The sequence below is a fragment of the Egretta garzetta genome, unplaced genomic scaffold (assembly GCF_000687185.1).
Source record: "Egretta garzetta isolate BGI_Z169 unplaced genomic scaffold, ASM68718v1 scaffold260, whole genome shotgun sequence".
Taxonomy (NCBI): Eukaryota; Metazoa; Chordata; class Aves; order Pelecaniformes; family Ardeidae; genus Egretta; species Egretta garzetta.
In genome coordinates, this window is record NW_009258662.1 from 8,022 (window position 1) to 8,241 (window position 220).

The following is a 220-nucleotide window of genomic DNA, read 5'->3' on the forward strand; positions in this document are numbered from 1 at the left end:
GGGTGGTGAAACACTGGAACAGGTTGCCCAGGGAGGTGGTGGAGGCCCCATCCCTGGAAGCATTCCAGGCCAGGTTGGACGGGGCTCTGAGCAACCTGATGTGGTTCAAGGTGTCCCTGCTCCTGCAGGAGGGTTGGACTAGATGACCTCTAGGGGTCCCTTCCAACCCAGAACATTCTATGATTCTATGATTCTAAATAAACCCCTGTTTTGCATCAAG

General features: G+C 54.1%; 1 protein-coding gene across 1 annotated transcript in view; it reads left to right on the plus strand.

Annotated features, from left to right (window-relative positions):
* The window catches only part of MEST, a 17,678-nt gene that overhangs the window by 8,003 nt on the left and 9,455 nt on the right, over positions 1–220 (plus strand). The gene's annotated exons all lie outside the window — the stretch shown is intronic.